This window comes from Oncorhynchus nerka, linkage group LG13 (genome assembly GCF_034236695.1).
Source record: "Oncorhynchus nerka isolate Pitt River linkage group LG13, Oner_Uvic_2.0, whole genome shotgun sequence".
NCBI classification, from domain to species: domain Eukaryota; kingdom Metazoa; phylum Chordata; class Actinopteri; order Salmoniformes; family Salmonidae; genus Oncorhynchus; species Oncorhynchus nerka.
Window position 1 is genome coordinate 22529977 of NC_088408.1, and position 20973 is coordinate 22550949.

The 20973-nt window shown below is 46.2% G+C and overlaps 1 protein-coding gene across 1 annotated transcript in view; it reads right to left on the reverse strand.

Annotated features, from left to right (window-relative positions):
- The window catches only part of LOC135574671 (1-phosphatidylinositol 4,5-bisphosphate phosphodiesterase beta-4-like), a 138401-nt gene that overhangs the window by 98290 nt on the left and 19138 nt on the right, over positions 1-20973 (reverse strand). The window lies entirely within an intron of this gene.

Below are 20973 nucleotides of genomic sequence, written 5' to 3' on the forward strand. Positions count from 1 at the left end.
CAGAGAGAGAGGAAGAGAGACAGGGGAGAGACAGGGGTAGAGAGGAAGAGAGACAGGGGTAGAGAGAGAGGAAGAGAGACAGGGGCAGAGGGAGAGCGAGAGAGACAGGGCAGAGCAGAGAGCGAGAGAGACAGGGGCAGAGGGAGAGCGAGAGAGACAGGGGCAGAGAGGAGAGAGAGAGAGAGAGAGACAGGGGCAGAGAGAGAGAGGAAGAGAGACAGGGGCAGAGAGAGAGGAAGAGAGACAGGGGCAGAGAGAGAGAGAGAAGGGGAGAGACAGGGACAGAGAGAGAGGAAGAGAGACAGGGGTAGAGAGAGAGGAAGAGAGACAGGGGGGCAGAGAGAGAGGAAGAGAGACAGGGGCAGAGACAGGGGAGAGGAAGAGAGACAGGGACAGAGAGAGAGAGGAAGAGAGACAGGGGCAGAGAGAGAGGAAGAGAGACAGGGGGTAGAGGAGAGAGAGACAGGGGAAGAGAGAAGAGAGGGTAGAGAGAGAGGAAGAGAGACAGGGGTAGAGAGAGAGGAAGAGAGACAGGGGCAGAGGGAGACAGGGGCAGAGAGAGGAGGAAGAGAGACAGGGGCAGAGGAGAGCGAGAGAGACAGGGGGGCAGAGGAAGAGAGACAGGGTAGAGAGAGAGAGACAGGGGCAGAGAGAGAGGAAGAGAGACAGGGGCAGAGAGAGAGGAAGAGAGACAGGGGCAGAGAGAGAGGAAGAGAGACAGGGGCAGAGAGAGAGGAAGAGAGACAGGGGCAGAGGGAGAGCGAGAGAGACAGGGGAGAGAGACAGGGGCAGAGGAAGAGAGACAGGGGTAGAGAGAGAGGAAGAGAGACAGGGGGGAGAGAAGAGAGACAGGGGAGAGAGGGAAGAGAGACAGGGGTAGAGAGAGAGGAAGAGAGACAGGGGCAGAGAGAGGAAGAGAGACAGGGGCAGAGGGAGAGGAAGAGAGACAGGGGCAGAGAGAGAGCGAGAGAGACAGGGGCAGAGAGAGAGGAAGCAGAGACAGGGGCAGAGGGAGAGGAAGAGAGACAGGGGCAGAGGGAGAGAGGAGAGAGACAGGGGTAGAGAGAGAGGAAGAGAGACAGGGGAGAGAGGAAGAGAGACAGGGGTAGAGAGAGAGGAAGAGAGACAGGGGTAGAGAGAGAGGGAAGAGAGACAGGGGCAGAGAGAGAGGAAGAGAGACAGGGGCAGAGAGAGAGAGAGAGAAGGGGCAGAGAGACAGGGGCAGAGAGAGGGGAAGAGAGACAGGGGCAGAGGGAGAGCGAGAGAGACAGGGGAGAGAGAGAGAGGAAGAGAGACAGGGGAGAGAGGAGGAGACAGGGGAGAGGAAGAGAGACAGGGGCAGAGAGAGAGGAAGAGAGACAGGGGCAGAGAGAGAGGAAGAGAGACAGGGGTAGAGAGAGAGGAAGAGAGACAGGGGCAGAGAGAGGAGAGCGAGAGAGACAGGGGTAGAGAGAGAGGAAGAGAGACAGGGGTAGAGAGAGAGGAAGAGAGACAGGGGCAGAGGGAGAGCGAGAGAGACAGGGGCAGAGGGAGAGCGAGAGAGACAGGGGCAGAGGGAGAGCGAGAGAGACAGGGGCAGAGAGAGAGGAAGAGAGACAGGGGCAGAGAGAGAGGAAGAGAGACAGGGGGCAGAGAGAGAGGAAGAGAGACAGGGGAGAGAGAGGAAGAGAGACAGGGGTAGAGAGAGAGGAAGAGAGACAGGGGAGAGAGAGGAAGAGAGAAGAGAGACAGGAAGGGACAGGGGAGAGAGAGAGGAAGAGAGACAGGGGCAGAGAGAGAGCGAGAGAGACAGGGGTAGAGAGAGAGGAAGAGAGACAGGGGCAGAGAGAGAGAGGAAGAGAGACAGGGGGGGTAGAGAGAGAGAGAGACAGGGGGAAGAGAGACAGGGGTAGAGAGAGAGGAAGAGAGACAGGGGTAGAGAGAGAGGAAGAGAGACAGGGAGCAGAGGGAGAGACAGGAGAGACAGGGGCAGAGGGAGAGCAGGGGAGAGAGAGGAAGGGGCAGAGAGAGAGGAAGAGAGACAGGGGCAGAGGGAGAGGAAGAGAGACAGGGGCAGCGAGAGAGACAGGTGCAGAGGGAGAGCGAGAGAGACAGGGGTAGAGGAAGAGAGACAGGGGTAGAGGAGAGGAAGAGAGACAGGGGTAGAGAGGGGAGAGACAGAGAGAGGAAGAGAGACAGGGGTAGAGAGAGAGGAAGAGAGACAGGAAGGAGCAGAGAGAGAGGAAGAGAGACAGGGGCAGAGAGAGAGGAAGAGAGACAGGGGCAGAGAGAGGGGAAGAGAGACAGGGGCAGAGGGAGAGAGCGAGAGAGACAGGGAGAGGAAGAGAGACAGGGGTAGAGAGAGGAAGAGAGACAGGGGTAGAGAGAGAGGAAGAGAGACAGGGGTAGAGAGAGAGGAAGAGAGACAGGGGCAGAGAGAGAGGAAGAGAGACAGGGGTAGAGAGAGAGGAGAGAGACAGGGGTAGAGAGACAGGAAGGGACAGAGGAGAGGAGCGAGAGAGACAGGGGTAGAGAGAGAGGAAGAGAGACAGGGGTAGAGAGAGGAAGAGAGACAGGGGTAGAGAGAGGAAGAGAGACAGGGGGCAGAGGGAGAGACAGGGGTAGAGAGAGAGAGGAAGAGAGACAGGGGTAGGCAGAGGAAGAGAGACGAGAGAGACAGAAGGAGCAGAGGGAGAGCGAGAGAGACAGGGGCAGAGAGAGAGGAAGAGAGACAGGGGCAGAGAGAGAGGAAGAGAGACAGGGGTAGAGAGAGAGGAAGAGAGACAGGGGTAGAGAGAGAGGAAGAGAGACAGGGGTAGAGAGAGAGGAAGAAGAGAGACAGGGGTAGAGAGAGAGGGGAAGAGAGACAGGGGCAGAGGGAGAGCGAGAGAGACAGGGGCAGAGGGAGAGTAGAGAGAGAGGAAGAGAGACAGGGGCAGAGGGAGAGAGACAGGGGTAGAGAGAGAGGAGAGACAGGGGCAGAGAGAGAGGGGAAGAGAGACAGGGGCAGAGAGACAGAGAGAGAGGAAGAGAGACAGGGGCAGAGGGAGAGCGAGAGAGACAGGGGTAGAGAGAGAGGAAGAGAGACAGGGGCAGAGAGAGAGAGACAGGGGCAGAGACAGGGAAGAGAGACAGGGGAGAGCAGAGAGAGACAGGGGTAGAGAGAGGAGGAAGAGAGAGACAGGGGTAGAGAGAGAGGAGAAGAGAGACAGGGGTAGAGAGAGAGGGGAAGAGAGACAGGGGTAGAGAGAGAGGAAGAGAGACAGGGGGGCAGAGGGAGAGGGGGTAGAGAGAGAGACAGGGGCAGAGGGACAGGGGAGGAAGAGAGAGACAGGGGCAGAGGGAGAGGAGAGACAGGGGACAGGGAGGGCAGAGACAGGGGCAGAGGGAGAGGAAGAGAGACATATTTATGTTAGACAGTGAGTGTTTTGGTGGGAACATGGTACTAAACCATGGGGGTGGTGAGAGAGAGGGGGAGAAAGAGGGATTAGAGAGAGAGTGTGAGAAGGGGGGGGGGATCAGTGTCATGGAAAGCCTCTTGTTTTTTTGAAAAGATGGCATTGAAAATCAGCTCCCTGTTTTTGTGATAACTCTGACAGCATTTAGACTTTTAGATCAAATGGACTAAGCCAAGTCACCAACTTAACATGTTAGAACTCTAGTGTTCCATCCTCCTCCTCCTCCTCCTCTCATTTCACAGGACATCTCTCCATCAATCTCTCTACAGACAGAACTCTCTCCATCAATCTCACTACAGACAGAACTCTCTCCATCAATCTCTCTACAGACAGAACTCTCTCCATCAATCTCACTACAGACAGAACTCTCTCCATCAATCTCTCTACAGACAGAGAACTCTCTCCATCAATCTCACTACAGACAGAACTCTCTCCATCCATCATCAATCTCTACAGACAGACAACTCTCTCCATCAATCTCACTACAGACAGAACTCTCTCCATCAATCTCTCTACAGACAGAGAACTCTCCTCTCCATCAACTCTCCATCTCTCTACAGACAGAGAACTCTCTCCATCAATCATCAATCTACTACAGACAGACAACTCTCTCCATCAATCTCTCTACAGACAGACAACTCTCTCCATCAATCTCTCACTACAGACAGACAACTCTCTCCATCAATCTCTCTACAGACAGAGAACTCTCTCCATCAATCTCTCTACAGACAGACAACTCTCCATCAATCTCTCACTAGACAGACAACTCTCCATCAATCTCTCTACAGACAGAGAACTCTCTCCATCAATCTCTCTCTAGACAGACAACTCTCTCCATCAATCTCACTACAGACAGACAACTCTCTCCATCAATCTCTCTACAGACAGAGAACTCTCTCCATCAATCTCTCTACAGACAGACAACTCTCCATCAATCTCTCACTAGACAGAGAACTCTCTCCATCAATCTCTCTACAGACAGACAACTCTCCATCAATCTCTCACTAGACAGACAACTCTCTCCATCAATCTCTCACTAGACAGACAACTCTCTCCATCAATCTCTCTACAGACAGAGAACTCTCTCCATCAATCTCACTACAGACAGAGAACTCTCTCCATCAATCTCTCTACAGACAGACAACTCTCTCCATCAATCTCTCACTAGACAGACAACTCTCTCCATCAATCTCACTACAGACAGAGAACTCTCTCCATCAATCTCTCTACAGACAGAGAACTCTCTCCATCAATCTCTCTACAGACAGAGAACTCTCTCCATCAATCTCTCTACAGACAGACAACTCTCCATCAATCTCTCACTAGACAGAGAACTCTCTCCATCAATCTCTCACTAGACAGACAACTCTCTCCATCAATCTCTCACTAGACAGACAACTCTCTCCATCAATCTCTCACTAGACAGACAACTCTCTGCATCAATCTCTCACTAGACAGACAACTCTCTCCATCAATCTCTCACTAGACAGACAACTCTCTCCATCAATCTCTCACTAGACAGACAACTCTCTGCATCAATCTCTCACTAGACAGACAACTCTCTCCATCAATCTCTCTACAGACAGACAACTCTCTCCATCAATCTCTCGAGACAGAGAACTCTCTCCATCAATCTCTCTACAGACAGACAACTCTCCATCAATCTCTCACTAGACAGACAACTCTCTCCATCAATCTCTCACTAGACATACAACTCTCTCCATCAATCTCTCTACAGACAGACAACTCTCTCCATCAATCTCTCACTAGACAGACAACTCTCTCCATCAATCTCTCTACAGACAGAACTCTCTCCATCAATCTCACTACAGACAGAGAACTCTCTCCATCAATCTCTCTACAGATAGAGAACTCTCTCCATCAGAGAACTCTCTCCATCAATCTACAGACAGAACTCTCTCCATCAATCTCTCTACAGACAGAGAACTCTCTCCATCAATCTCTCTACAGACAGAGAACTCTCTCCATCAATCTCTCTACAGACAGAACTCTCTCCATCAATCTCTCTACAGACAGAGAACTCTCTCCATCAATCTCTCTACAGACAGAGAACTCTCTCCATCAATCTCTCTACAGACAGAACTCTCTCCATCAATCTCTCTACAGACAGAACTCTCTCCATCAATCTCACTACAGACAGACAACTCTCTCCATCAATCTCTCTACAGACAGACAACTCTCTCCATCAATCTCACTACAGACAGACAACTCTCTCCATCAATCTCTCTACAGACAGACAACTCTCTCCATCAATCTCACTACAGACAGAGAACTCTCTCCATCAATCTCTCTACAGACAGAGAACTCTCTCCATCAGGCACAATCACAACAGTGGGTTTATTTTTAGGCCCAGCCAGTGTTATTCCAGGTAACATCATCAGAGGGGTGAAGTGTCAGGCAGGCAGTAGAGATTCCTGTTGATCAGTCTTGCAGATAAGAGGTTGGTAATCACAATCCCAACACACACACACGTACACACACACTGGTAGCTAGAGGGAGATTTACATTATCAGTCAGGCATGACACAGCTTTAAAATCAATCACATCCACATCTACGTGGGAAACCAGTGTCGGCTGGAATAAGAGACTAACGGCAGACACGTGGGAGCACAACACGCAAACGCACATACACTCACCTTCATTCTCTAGCTCCCTCACACTTCAAACAGCCTATTTCACTCCTCCTGTTCTCTTTGCCACACTTGCAGTACAGACAGACAGACAGACAGACAGACAGACAGACAGACAGACAGACAGACAGAGGGTAAAATACCTGCAGACTTCAGTAGTGACAGATCTGTCTGTCTGTCTGTCTGTCTGTCTGTCTGTCTGTCTGTCTCTCTGTCTGTCTGTCTGTCTGTCTGTCTGTCTCTGTCTGTCTGTCTCTCTGTGTGTCTGTCTCTCTGTCTGTCTGTCTCTCTGTGTGTCTGTCTCTCTGTGTGTCTGTCTGTCTGTCAAGAAAGGAGAGAAGTAGCCCATGTCTCCAGATAATGACAATCTCCATCTCAGAATGTGTCACATTAGGACGTGTTCTGACAGCAACGTCCTGCTGGGACTATTGGTTCCTACTCAAACACTGACGGAGAGAGAGGGACACACACATTTCTCATGTCCTTCCATCCTCCCGCAGTAAGGCCGGCTCTGAAGGGACATTATACAAACGCCGTGTTCTTATTGGAGCATGGTTCTGGGAATATCCCGCCCCGTACGTCACCCTCCAGCTGCCTCCCATAGGACAGCTGGGGTTCTGAGAAGGTCATGGAGGGGTCAGTAAGCCACCATATTGAATATTGCTCTTCTAAAGATAGACTGTGGAGGAGTGATGGGGTGAAGAGGGCAGGGGAGGAGTGACTGATGGGGTAAGAGCTGATGTAATAAGGATGTTAGTCCGTCTCTCAATACTCTCATCCCTTCATTACCTTCTCTCCTTTCTGTATTACAAGGGTCAAGAGTATTTCCTGGTCACATGACCTGATCAGGAAAAGTCTGTAGCCTATAGGTCTAACCTGAGACATATTTTTTCCTGGTCAGGAGAAATACAAGCAACATATTAGTTCCACTGCCAGATCAGATCAGTGATCATTGAGCAGAGAGGAGACGACTCAGACGAGGAAAGGAAACTAGGCGAGATGGGGCGCGAGATGGGGCGCGAGATGGGGCGAGAGATGGGGTGAGAGATGGGGCGAGAGATGGGGCGAGAGAGCTGATACTTTGACATCAGCCTCTGTACCATCACTCATTCATATATCTTTATGTACATATTCTTTATCCCCTTACACTTGTGTCTATAAGGTAGTAGTTTTGGAATTGTTAGCTAGATTACTTGTTGGTTATTACTGCATTGTCGGAACTAGAAGCACAAGCATTTCGCTACACTCGCACTAACATCTGCTAACCATGTGTATGTGACAAATAAAATAAAATTTGATTTGATTTCTTACTATTAACAATGCTTCCTAGGCACAACTGTTGAAAAGACTACTCAGACACACGTATTGCACTGTATGGTGTAGTATGAGCTTACTGTATATGGTGAGAGGCTGGGGTAAGGCTTTGGGACGTGTGAATGGTGCTGTGTAGTGTTCTAATCTAGCATCATGGATGTAATGTACATCATGGTGTCGCCAATACAATGGTGTACATCACAGGTTGGGCAACTGGCGGCATGGGGCCCCATTTTGTAGGCCTGCAGACCAATACAACAAACAGTTTTATTGTAATTATCTTTTTTGGGGGGGAAATCAGTCGGGGTCTCAACTTACTGTTGAGAGTTAGAATAATAGAATACATGTGGTTGTGCATCAGCACTCACTCAATTAGCCCATGACAGCAAAAATAATACAAAAATAAACAAAAAATAATAATACTACGGTCCCGGGTTCATATCCCGGGCTGTGCCACAACCGGCTGTGTTCGGGAGTCCCATAGGACGGCACACAATTGGCCCAGCGTTGTTCAGGTTAGGGGAGGGTTTGGCCAGGGGGGCTTTACTTGGCTCACCGCGCTCTAGCGACTCCTTGTGGCGGGCCAGGTGGTGCAGCTGGCTACCGGGTTAAGCTGGCGGGTTTTAAGGAGCGAGGTTAGACGGCTCATGTTTCGGAGGACGCATGACTCCACCTTCGCCTCTCCCGAGCCCGTTGGGGAGTTGCAGTGACGAGACGGAGGGGGTAAAATACAAACAACTACAAATGATACGAATAATGAAGTTTTATGCAACATCTTTTTTAGTGCGGCCCCATTGCACCTTTTGTTTGTCTGAAATTGCGGGTTTTACACACCAGCCAAGCTTTTGGGAGAGAGCGATGGTCGCCTTTCCATAAGTTAGTCTAGTGGCCAGCTATCTAAACTTGTAATAAACATGGTGGTCGTCAGTTATTGATATACCCTGATGCGGACAGCTTGGCTGTCGAAACGTTGGTGGTTCAATTTTTACATCTGAGCTCCTCTTTTATGTTCAAATTGATAATCAGTTACCATATTAAAAACTGCAAACATTTGCCTCCACCCTATTGCAAATTGTGTAGAATTGCAGAAACTTTGCTGCAAAACTGAAAAATTTTCTCTCTGCCCCGGCAAAACGGGTAGAATTGCATGAAATGAGTTAAAAAATAGCTAAATATTCCCTCCGCCCCATTACAAAATGTGTAGAATTGCAGGAAATTAACTTTCAAACGTACATTTTTTCTTTTCGTTGTCACGATGGGGGCCGCTAAAATGTTTTGCTTGCACACACACACACACACACACACACACCTCGTCTAGATGTCATACTGATACATAGTATGTAGAAGTGCTTAGGAGCTGTGAATGGTGTATGTGTGTATGTGCTGTGCGTGTATGTGCGTGTATGTGAGTGTGTATGTGTGTGCATATGTGTGTGTGTGTGTTTGTGTATCAAATCAAATCAAATTTTATTTGTCACATACACATGGTTAGCAGATGTTAATGCGAGTGTAGCGAAATGCTTGTGCTTCTAGTTCCGACAATGCAGTAATAACCAACAAGTAATCTAACTAACAATTCCAAAACTACTGTCTTATACACAGTGTAAGGGGATAAAGAATATGTACATAAGGATATATGAATGAGTGATGGTACAGAGCAGCATACAGTAGATGGTGTCGAGTACAGTATATACATATGAGATGAGTATGTAGACAAAGTAAACAAAGTGGCATAGTTAAAGTGGCTAGTGATACATGTATTACATAAGGATGCAGTCGATGATGTAGAGTACAGTATATACGTATGCATATGAGATGAATAATGTAGGGTAAGTAACATTATATAAGGTAGCATTGTTTAAAGTGGCTAGTGATATATTTACATCATTTCCCATCAATTCCCATTATTAAAGTGGCTGGAGTTGGATCAGTGTCAATGACAGTGTGTTGGCAGCAGCCACTCAATGTTAGTGGTGGCTGTTTAACAGTCTGATGGCCTTGAGATAGAAGCTGTTTTTCAGTCTCTCGGTCCCAGCTTTGATGCACCTGTACTGACCTCGCCTTCTGGATGATAGCGGGGTGAACAGGCAGTGGTTCGGGTGGTTGATGTCCTTGATGATCTTTATGGCCTTCCTGTAACATCGGGTGGTGTAGGTGTCCTGGAGGGCAGGTAGTTTGCCCCGGTGATGCGTTGTGCAGACCTCACTACCCTCTGGAGAGCCTTACGGTTGAGGGCAGAGCAGTTGCCGTACCAGGCGGTGATACAGCCCGCCAGGATGCTCTCGATTGTGCATCTGTAGAAGTTTGTGAGTGCTTTTGGTGACAAGCCGAATTTCTTCAGCCTCCTGAGGTTGAAGAGGCGCTGCTGCGCCTTCTTCACGACGCTGTCAGTGTGAGTGGACCAATTCAGTTTGTCTGTGATGTGTATGTCGAGGAACTTAAAACTTGCTACCCTCTCCACTACTGTTCCATCGATGTGGATAGGGGGGTGTTCCCTCTGCTGTTTCCTGAAGTCCACAATCATCTCCTTAGTTTTGTTGACGTTGAGTGTGAGGTTATTTTCCTGACACCACACTCCGAGGGCCCTCACCTCCTCCCTGTAGGCCGTCTCGTCGTTGTTGGTAATCAAGCCTACCACTGTTGTGTCGTCCGCAAACTTGATGATTGAGTTGGAGGCGTGCGTGGCCACGCAGTCGTGGGTGTACAGTGAGTACAGGAGAGGGCTCAGAACGCACCCTTGTGGGGCCCCCGTGTTGAGGATCAGCGGGGAGGAGATGTTGTTGCCTACCCTCACTACCTGGGGGCGGCCCGTCAGGAAGTCCAGTACCCAGTTGCACAGGGCGGGGTCGAGACCCAGGGTCTCGAGCTTGATGACGAGCTTGGAGGGTACTATGGTGTTGAATGCCGAGCTGTAGTCGATGAACAGCATTCTCACATAGGTATTCCTCTTGTCCAGATGGGTTAGGGCAGTGTGCAGTGTGGTTGAGATTGCATCGTCTGTGGACCTATTTGGGCGGTATGATGACGGAAGTGAGTGCTACGGGGCGGTAGTCGTTTAGCTCAGTTACCTTAGCTTTCTTGGGAACAGGAACAATGGTGGCCCTCTTGAAGCATGTGGGAACAGCAGACTGGTATAGGGATTGATTGAATATGTCCGTAAACACACCGGCCAGCTGGTCTGCGCATGCTCTGAGGGCGCGGCTGGGGATGCCGTCTGGGCCTGCAGCCTTGCGAGGGTTAACACGTTTAAATGTCTTACTCACCTCGGCTGCAGTGAAGGAGAGACCGCATGTTTTCGTTGCAGGCAGTGTCAGTGGCACTGTATTGTCCTCAAAGCGGGCAAAAAAGTTATTTAGTCTGCCTGGGAGCAAGACATCCTGGTCCGTGACTGGGCTGGGTTTCTTCTTGTAGTCCGTGATTGACTGTAGACCCTGCCATATGCCTCTTGTGTCTGAGCCATTGAATTGAGATTCCACTTTGTCTCTGTACTGACGCTTAGCTTGTTTAATAGCCTTGCGGAGGGAATAGGTGCATTGTTTATATTCTGTCATGTTTCCGGTCACCTTGCCCTGATTAAAAGCAGTGGTTCGCGCTTTCAGTTTCACGCGAATGCTGCCATCAATCCACGGTTTCTGGTTAGGGAATGTTTTTATCGTTGCTATGGGAACGGCATCTTCGACGCACGTTCTAATGAACTGTATGTGAGTATGTGTATGTGCGTTTGTGTGTATGTGCGTGTGTGTGTGTATGTGCATATGTGAGTATGTGTGTGCGTATGTGTGTGTGTTTGTATGTGTGTGTCTGCAGGGTCTACATTAGGCTATGTGAACTGAACAGTATGTAGTGGTACATTATACAGTACATTCTTAGCCCACAATCTAGGCCTCTGATAGTGGCAGGACATCGCAGCACGACTTTCTAATGTTCAGGCCATCACTATGAGTGCAGTAAGACTCCTCAGACAGGGTAAGAACAATTCATTATAGCTCCATTCTAGTCATAATGAAATAGATAGACCTGGACACAACGCCACAACCCTCTCTGTGGAGAGCACTACACACATTTACAATAGTCTGCTTAACAAGTCATATAGAGAATGCAGATGAAGACAGAGAATAGAGAGGAGAGAGAGAGAGAGGCAGAGAGAGAGGCAGAGAGAGAAAAGCAGAGAGAAAGGCAAAGAGAGAGAGGAAAGGCAAAGAGAGAGAGGCAGAGAGAGGCAGAGAGAGAGAAGCAGAGAGAGAGAAGCAGAGAGCGGCAGAGAGAGAAGCAGAGAGAAAGACAGAGAGAGAGAGGATAGGCAGAGAGAGAGGCAGAGAGAGAGAGGATAGGCAGAGAGAGAGGCAGAGAGAGAGAAGCAGAGAGCAGCAGAGGAGAAAGGCAGAGAGAGAGAGGATAGGCAGAGAGAGAGGCAGAGAGAGAGAAGCAGAGAGCAGCAGAGAGAGAAGCAGAGAGAAAGGCAGAGAGAGAGAGGATAGGCAGAGAGAGAGGCAGAGAGAGTGTGAGTGCAATGTTTATTGTTTATTTTTATTGTTTATTTCACTTTTGTATATTATCTACTTCACTTGCTTTGGCAATGTTAACATGTTTCCCATGCCAATAAAGCCCCTTGAATTAAATTGAGAGAGGCAGAGAGAAGCAGAGAGAGAGGCAGAGAGAGATTCAGCGAGAGAGAGAACGAGAGAGGTAGAGAGAGAGGCAGAGAGAGATTCAGAGAGAGAGAGAACGAGAGAGGCAGAGAGAGCTTCAGAGAGAGGCAGAGAGAGATTCAGAGAGAGAGAGAGAGGCAGAGAGAGAGAGAGAGAGAGAAAGAACGATAGAGAATAGATTGTTAGAGAGATGTTCTCCAGTATAAAAGGAATAGAGCAGATGCGGCGGCAGGTAGCCTAGTGGTTAGAGCGTTGGACTAGTAACCGAAAGGTTGCTGGATTGAATCCCCGAGCTGACAAGGTAAAAATCTGTCGTTCTGCCCCTGAACAAGGCACTGTTCCCTGGTAGGCAGTCATTGTAAATAAGAATTTGTTCTTATCTGACTTGCCTAGTTGAATAAAGGTTAAATAACTGGTGGAAGGCTGCCTGTTAATGAGGTCAGGGGCTCTCTGTCTAATAACACACACACACACACAGTGCCCCTCTACAGTCTAATTAGTAGCACCATTAGTGTGCAGGGAGGGAGTCAGGTCTGGTCTGGGGTTACTATCACAAGGACCTGTTTTGTAACACTTTATCCAACACTCCTGGTGCACAGCATGGTCTTCATTGTATTTTGTGAATAGAATATTGGTAAGGAGTACGCTATAAATGTTGATTGCTCAGCATTTACATAACTCCATTCCGTCATCTCTTGACCCACCTTGTTTCTACCTACCACCACTAGTAACCACTGTCACTCACACAGGCACACAGACATAAACACAGAGATTTTTAAAAGCTGTGTTTTGGTCATTTTCTGGCTAATTTGCATGGGGGTGGATCCAATGCTGGGGAATGCATCGTGTAAATTGGTGTGTGGGTGAATGTTTGTGTGTGTGTGTGTGTTGTAGGAAGGGGTCCATGGTAACCTCTGCTTGAGTAAACAACCTCCTCCTCTTCCTCTAATTACACTGCTCTGCTGCCAGTGTGTCACTCAGTATACAGTATGTGTGTGTCACTCAGTATACAGTATGTGTCTGTCACTCAGTATACAGTATGTGTCTGTCACTCAGTATACAGTATGTGTGTGTCACTCAGTATACAGTATGTGTGTGTCACTCAGTATATAGTATGTGTCTGTCACTCAGTATACAGTATGTCTGTCACTCAGTATACAGTATGTGTGTGTCACTCAGTATACAGTATGTGTGTGTCACTCAGTATATAGTATGTGTCTGTCACTCAGTATACAGTATGTCTGTCACTCAGTATACAGTATGTGTGTGTCACTCAGTATATAGTATGTGTCTGTCACTCAGTATACAGTATGTCTGTGTCACTCAGTATACAGTATGTGTGTGTCACTCAGTATACAGTATGTGTCTGTCACTCAGTATACAGTATGTCTGTGTCACTCAGTATACAGTATGTCTGTGTCACTCAGTATACAGTATGTCTGTGTCACTCAGTATACAGTATGTGTGTGTCACTCAGTATACAGTATGTGTGTGTCACTCAGTATACAGTATGTACGTGTCTGTCAGTATACAGTATGTGTCTGTCACTCAGTATACAGTATGTGTGTGTCACTCAGTATACAGTATGTGTGTGTCACTCAGTATACAGTATGTCTGTGTCACTCAGTATACAGTATGTCTGTGTCACTCAGTATACAGTATGTCTGTGTCACTCAGTATACAGTATGTGTGTGTCACTCAGTATATAGTATGTGTCTGTCACTCAGTATACAGTATGTCTGTGTCACTCAGTATACAGTATGTACAGTATGTGTGTGTCACTCAGTATATAGTATGTGTCTGTCACTCAGTATACAGTATGTGTCTGTCACTCAGTATACAGTATGTCTGTGTCACTCAGTATACAGTACGTGTCTGTCACTCAGTATACAGTATGTGTCTGTCACTCAGTATACAGTATGTGTCTGTCACTCAGTATACAGTATGTGTCTGTCACTCAGTATACAGTATGTCTGTGTCACTCAGTATACAGTATGTGTGTGTCACTCAGTATACAGTATGTCTGTGTCACTCAGTATACAGTATGTCTGTGTCACTCAGTATACAGTATGTGTGTGTCACTCAGTATACAGTATGTGTCTGTCACTCAGTATACAGTATGTCTGTGTCACTCTCAGTATACAGTATGTCTGTGTCACTCAGTATACAGTATGTCTGTGTCACTCAGTATACAGTATGTCTGTGTCACTCAGTATACAGTATGTGTGTGTCACTCAGTATGTATGTGTGTGTCACTCAGTATATAGTATGTGTCTGTCACTCAGTATACAGTATGTCTGTGTCACTCAGTATACACAGTACTCAGTATGTGTATGTCTGTCACTCAGTATACAGTATGTCTGTGTCACTCAGTATACAGTATGTCTGTGTCACTCAGTATACAGTATGTCTGTGTCACTCAGTATACAGTATGTGTGTGTCACTCAGTATACAGTATGTGTCTGTCCTCAGTATACAGTATGTGTGTGTCACTCAGTATACAGTATGTCTGTCACTCAGTATACAGTATGTCTGTGTCACTCAGTATACAGCATGTGTGTGTCACTCAGTATACAGTATGTCTGTGTCACTCAGTATACAGTATGTGTGTGTCACTCAGTATACAGTACGTGTCTGTCACTCAGTATACAGTATGTCTGTGTCACTCAGTATACAGTATGTCTGTATACTCAGTATGTACAGTATGTCTGTGTCACTCAGTATACAGTATGTGTGTGTCACTCAGTATATAGTATGTGTCTGTCACTCAGTATACAGTATGTGTGTGTCACTCAGTATATAGTATGTCTGTCACTCAGTATACAGTATGTCTGTGTCACTCAGTATACAGTATGTCTGTGTCACTCAGTATACAGTATGTGTGTGTCACTCAGTATACAGTATGTGTCTGTCACTCAGTATACAGTATGTGTGTGTCACTCAGTATATAGTATGTGTCTGTCACTCAGTATACAGTATGTCTGTCACTCAGTATACAGTATGTCTGTGTCACTCAGTATACAGTATGTGTGTGTCTCAGTATATAGTACTCAGTATACAGTATGTCACTCAGTATATAGTATGTGTCTGTCACTCAGTATACAGTATGTCTGTGTCACCCAGTATACAGTATGTGTGTGTCACTCAGTATATAGTACGTGTCTGTCACTCAGTATACAGTATGTCTGTGTCACTCAGTATACAGTACGTGTCTGTCACTCAGTATACAGTATGTCTGTGTCACTCAGTATACAGTATGTCTGTGTCACTCAGTATACAGCATGTGTGTGTCACTCAGTATACAGTATGTGTGTGTCACTCAGTATATAGTATGTGTCTGTCACTCAGTATACAGTATGTGTGTGTCACTCAGTATATAGTATGTGTCTGTCACTCAGTATACAGTATGTGTCTGTCACTCAGTATACAGTATGTCTGTGTCACTCAGTATACAGTACGTGTCTGTCACTCAGTATACAGTATGTCTGTGTCACTCAGTATACAGTATGTCTGTGTCACTCAGTATACAGCATGTGTGTGTCACTCAGTATACAGTATGTGTCTGTCACTCAGTATATAGTATGTGTCTGTTCACTCAGTATACAGTATGTGTGTGTCACTCAGTATACAGTATGTGTGTGTCACTCAGTATACAGTATGTGTGTGTCACTCAGTATACAGTATGTGTGTGTCACTCAGTATACAGTATGTCTGTGTCACTCAGTATACAGTATGTGTCTGTCACTCAGTATACAGTATGTCTGTGTCTGTCAGCATGTGTCTGTCACTCAGTATACAGTATGTCTGTGTCTCAGTGTACAGCATGTGTGTGTCACTCAGTATACAGTATGTGTCTGTCACTCAGTATACAGTATGTGTCTGTCACTCAGTATACAGTACGTGTCTGTCACTCAGTATACAGTATGTGTCTGTCACTCAGTATACAGTATGTGTCTGTCACTCAGTATACAGTATGTCTGTCTGTGTCACTCAGTATACAGTATGTCTGTCACTCAGTATACAGTATGTGTGTGTCACTCAGTATGTGTCTGTCACTCAGTATACAGTATGTGTGTGTCACTCAGTATATAGTATGTGTCTGTCACTCAGTATACAGTATGTCTGTGTCACTCAGTATACAGTATGTCTGTGTCACTCAGTATACAGTATGTGTGTGTCACTCAGTATACAGTATGTGTGTGTCACTCAGTATATAGTATGTGTCTGTCACTCAGTATACAGTATGTCTGTGTCACTCAGTATACAGCATGTGTGTCACTCAGTATAGAGTATGTCTGTCACTCAGTATACAGTATGTCTGTGTCACTCAGTATACAGTATGTCTGTGTCACTCAGTATACAGTATGTCTGTGTCACTCAGTATACAGTACGTGTCTGTCACTCAGTATACAGTATGTGTCTGTCACTCAGTATACAGTATGTGTCTGTCACTCAGTATACAGTATGTCTGTCACTCAGTATACAGTATGTCTGTGTCACTCAGTATACAGCATGTGTGTGTCACTCAGTATACAGTATGTCTGTGTCACTCAGTATACAGCATGTGTGTGTCACTCAGTATACAGTACGTGTCTGTCACTCAGTATACAGTATGTCTGTGTCACTCAGTATACAGTATGTCTGTGTCACTCAGTATACAGTATGTCTGTGTCACTCAGTATACAGTATGTGTGTGTCACTCAGTATATAGTATGTGTCTGTCACTCAGTATACAGTATGTGTGTGTCACTCAGTATATAGTATGTGTCTGTCACTCAGTATACAGTATGTCTGTGTCACTCAGTATACAGTATGTCTGTGTCACTCAGTATACAGTATGTGTGTGTCACTCAGTATATAGTATGTGTCTGTCACTCAGTATACAGTATGTGTGTGTCACTCAGTATATAGTACGTGTCTGTCACTCAGTATACAGTACGTGTCTGTCACTCAGTATACAGTATGTCTGTGTCACTCAGTATGCAGTATGTGTGTGTCACTCAGTATATAGTATGTGTCTGTCACTCAGTATACAGTATGTGTGTGTCACTCAGTATATAGTATGTGTCTGTCACTCAGTATACAGTATGTCTGTGTCACTCAGTATACAGTATGTGTGTGTCACTCAGTATATAGTACGTGTCTGTCACTCAGTATACAGTATGTCTGTGTCACTCAGTATACAGTACGTGTCTGTCACTCAGTATACAGTATGTCTGTGTCACTCAGTATACAGTATGTCTGTGTCACTCAGTATACAGCATGTGTGTGTCACTCAGTATACAGTATGTGTGTGTCACTCAGTATATAGTATGTGTCTGTCACTCAGTATACAGTATGTGTGTGTCACTCAGTATATAGTATGTGTCTGTCACTCAGTATACAGTACGTGTCTGTCACTCAGTATACAGTATGTCTGTGTCACTCAGTATACAGTACGTGTCTGTCACTCAGTATACAGTATGTCTGTGTCACTCAGTATACAGTATGTCTGTGTCACTCAGTATACAGCATGTGTGTGTCACTCAGTATACAGTATGTGTGTGTCACTCAGTATATAGTATGTGTCTGTCACTCAGTATACAGTATGTCTGTGTCACTCAGTATACAGTATGTGTGTGTCACTCAGTATACAGTATGTGTGTGTCACTCAGTATACAGTATGTGTGTGTCACTCAGTATACAGTATGTGTGTGTCACTCAGTATACAGTATGTCTGTGTCACTCAGTATACAGCATGTGTGTGTCACTCAGTATACAGCATGTGTGTGTCACTCAGTATACAGTATGTCTGTGTCACTCAGTATACAGCATGTGTCTGTCACTCAGTATACAGTATGTCTGTGTCACTCAGTATACAGCATGTGTGTGTCACTCAGTATACAGTATGTGTCTGTCACTCAGTATACAGTATGTGTCTGTCACTCAGTATACAGTATGTCTGTCACTCAGTATACAGTATGTGTGTGTCACTCAGTATACAGTATGTCTGTCACTCAGTATACAGTATGTGTGTGTCACTCAGTATATAGTATGTGTCTGTCACTCAGTATACAGTATGTGTGTGTCACTCAGTATATAGTATGTGTCTGTCACTCAGTATACAGTATGTCTGTGTCACTCAGTATACAGTATGTGTGTGTCACTCAGTATACAGTATGTGTGTGTCACTCAGTATATAGTATGTGTCTGTGTCACTCAGTATACAGTATGTCTGTGTCACTCAGTATACAGTATGTGTGTGTCACTCAGTATACAGTATGTGTGTGTCACTCAGTATACAGTATGTCTGTGTCACTCAGTATACAGTATGTCTGTGTCACTCAGTATACAGTATGTCTGTGTCACTCAGTATACAGCATGTGTGTGTCACTCAGTATACAGTATGTCTGTGTCACTCAGTATACAGTATGTCTGTGTCACTCAGTATACAGTATGTCTGTGTCACTCAGTATACAGTACGTGTCTGTCACTCAGTATACGTCTGTCACTCAGTATACAGTATGTGTCTGTCACTCAGTATACAGTATGTATCTGTCACTCAGTATACAGTATGTGTCTGTCACTCAGTATACAGTACGTGTCTGTCACTCAGTATACAGTATGTGTCTGTCACTCAGTATACAGTATGTGTCTGTCACTCAGTATACAGTATGTGTCTGTCACTCAGTATACAGTATGTCTGTCACTCAGTATACAGTATGTGTGTGTCACTCAGTATACAGTATGTGTCTGTCACTCAGTATACAGTATGTGTCTGTCACTCAGTATACAGTATGTCTGTCACTCAGTATACAGTATGTGTCTGTCACTCAGTATACAGTATGTGTCTGTCACTCAGTATACAGTATGTATGTCACTCAGTATACAGTATGTCTGTCACTCAGTATACAGTATGTCTGTGTCACTCAGTATACAGTATGTCTGTGTCACTCAGTATACAGTATGTCTGTGTCACTCAGTATACAGTATGTCTGTGTCACTCAGTATACAGTATGTCTGTGTCACTCAGTATACAGTATGTGTGTGTCACTCAGTATACAGTATGTGTGTGTCACTCAGTATACAGTATGTGTGTGTCACTCAGTATACAGTATGTGTGTCACTCAGTATACAGTATGTGTGTGTCACTCAGTATACAGTATGTGTGTGTCACTCAGTATACAGTATGTGTGTGTCACTCAGTATACAGTATGTGTGTGTCACTCAGTATACAGTATGTGTGTCACTCAGTATAGAGTATGTCTGTCACTCAGTATACAGTATGTCTGTGTCACTCAGTATACAGTATGTCTGTGTCACTCAGTATACAGTATGTCTGTGTCACTCAGTATACAGTATGTGTGTCTCACTCAGTATACAGTATGTCTGTGTCACTCAGTATACAGTATGTGTGTGTCACTCAGTATACAGTATGTGTGTGTCACTCAGTATACAGATGTATGTCACTCAGTATACAGTATGTGTGCGTCACTCAGTATACAGTATGTCTGTCATTCAGTATACAGTATGTGTGTGTCACTCAGTATACAGTACGTCTGTGTCACTCAGTATACAGCACGTCTGTGTCACTCAGTATACAGTATGTGTGTGTCACTCAGTATACAGTATGTGTGTGTCACTCAGTATACAGTATGTGTGTGTCACTCAGTATACAGTATGTCTGTGTCACTCAGTATACAGCACGTCTGTGTCACTCAGTATACAGTATGTGTGTGTCACTCAGTATACAGTATGTGTGTGTCCCTCCCGGTGTGAAAACACTGCTGTGTGTAATGTGTGTCTGCATCTCTGCTGTGTGTGTGTGTGTGTGTCTGTGTGTGTGTGTCTGCATCTCTGCTGTGTGTGTGTGTGTGTGTGTGTCTGTGTGTGTGTGTCTGCATCTCTGCTGTGTGTGTGTGTGTGTGTGTGTGTGTGTGTGTGTGTGTGTGTGTGTGATCCCCTTCATTAGGTGCTCAGGAGAGAGTCCAATGAGGCAGCAGCAGACCATCCTGTAGCTGACGCTGGGGCTAATATTCCTCAGCCTCGTTATTCTGCTAGTCTGAACAAAAAACACACTACTATCCTTGTCAAATACACTATGGCCAAAAGTATGTGGACACATGTTCATCAAACATCTCATTCTAAAATCATGGGCATTCATATGGAGTTGGTCCCACTTTGCTGCTATAACAGCCTCCACTCCTCTGGGAAGGCTTTCCACTAGATGTTGGAACATTGCTGTGGGGACTTCCATTCAGGAGCATTAGTGAGGACGGGCACTGATGTTGGGCGATTAGGCCTGCCTCGCAGTCAGCATTCCAATTCATCCCAAAGGTGTTTGAAGGGGTTGAGGTCAAAGCTCTGAGCAGACCAATCAAGTTCTTCCACATCGATCTCGACAAAGCGTTTTTGTATGGACCTCACTTTGTGCACAGGGGCATTGTCATGCTGAATCAGGAAAGGATCCTTCCAAACTATTGCCACAGCCCGAACCATGAAAAACTGTCCTAGACCATTATTCCTCCTCCATCGAACTCTACAGTTGTCACCATGCATTGGGGCAGGTAGTGTTCTCCTGGCATCCGTTGGACTGCCAGATGGTGAAGCATGATTCGTCACTCCAGAGAACGTGTTTCCATTGCTCTGGAGTCCAATGGTGGTGAGCTTTACACCACCCCAGCTGACGCTTGGCATTACGCATGGTGATCTTAGGCTTGTGTGCAGCTGCTCGGCCATGGAAACCCATTTCATGAAGCTCCCGACAAACAGTTATTGTGCTGACGTTACTTCCAGAGGCAGTTTAGAACATGCTAGTGTGTGTTGCAACCTAGGACAGACCATTTTTATGCGCTTCAGCACTCGGTGGTCCCGTTCTGTGAGCTTGTGTGGCCTACCACTTCACGGTTGAGCAGTTGTTGCTCCCAGATGGTTCCATTTCAC